Genomic DNA, 1,068 nt, shown 5'->3' on the forward strand with positions numbered 1-1,068 from the left:
AACCATTACATGTTACGATTGAACCTGTCGGACGAAATTACTAAAATAGTGTTTCCATCGAAATTACTATGTATAGGTTTTATATTTTATAGCTTTAAATTTATAGTAATAAATATAGAAAACGCTTTAACATACGAGTATTTTCAATGAAAATAAAAATATCTATACATTTTTAAGTAGTTATTATTTATGAGTACCTGTTTTTTTTATCAAGGGGAGACGTTGTCTCAAAGTCTCCTCTGAGTATACGGAGTCATTTTCACGACTTTTTTTCTACTTTTCGCAAACTCAACGGGTCGAGCAAGTTAGAGCCTACCCACTTGCTTATCTACCTCCTCCTTCCTCATAAATCCGGCACCGGTCACAGTACGTTCCGACCGCTGTCCGTCCGGGTTTCGAGCGGAGAACGATTGAAAGTATGCGCGTTGCGAGTAACATGATTAAAAATCATCGTCTACGGCTCTCGAGTTTTCGGGAAATCGATCCGACCGGCACCACTAAGAACGGGCGCGATGAACGATACGCTCGCGGTGCGGAGCCGGTGCGCCCGGAAACGATGGCCGCCAGGAAGCCGTTACAAAGGGACGGCGTATCTCGCCCGCGTCGATTTTCCGACCGATGTTTATTGCACGATAACGTTTGACACGCGTCACTTGCAGCCGGCGGTATCGTTCTCACAGACAACGGCGGTCACCGAAAAACGTATTCCCGGAGTTCGTGCGTCCTTAGTTCCGTAAACCCAGGGCAGGGGAATCGATCGAAATGCAAAAATCGCACCTCCCCCCCCTCCCCGAATTACGACCGTTTCCATCGGTTCCGGTGATCCTTGGCATTCGTCCGTCTAAAACGGCCGAGGGAAGTTCGTTTTTCTCGTTTTACACCGAGGTCGCGTTCCAGCGACGATATGATATTTATGATGGATAAAAATAAAAAAAATACCACATCGTTAAATTTGGTCTGACACTTTATTTTATATAGAATATGTTATAATGTATAAAGAAAACACGATTAATATATTTATTTAATATTATTATAAATCAATATTATTATATTATTATTATTATTATT

Source organism: Sipha flava, unplaced genomic scaffold, assembly GCF_003268045.1.
Source record: "Sipha flava isolate LNK unplaced genomic scaffold, YSA_version1 113_pilon_pilon, whole genome shotgun sequence".
Lineage (NCBI taxonomy): Eukaryota > Metazoa > Arthropoda > Insecta > Hemiptera > Aphididae > Sipha > Sipha flava.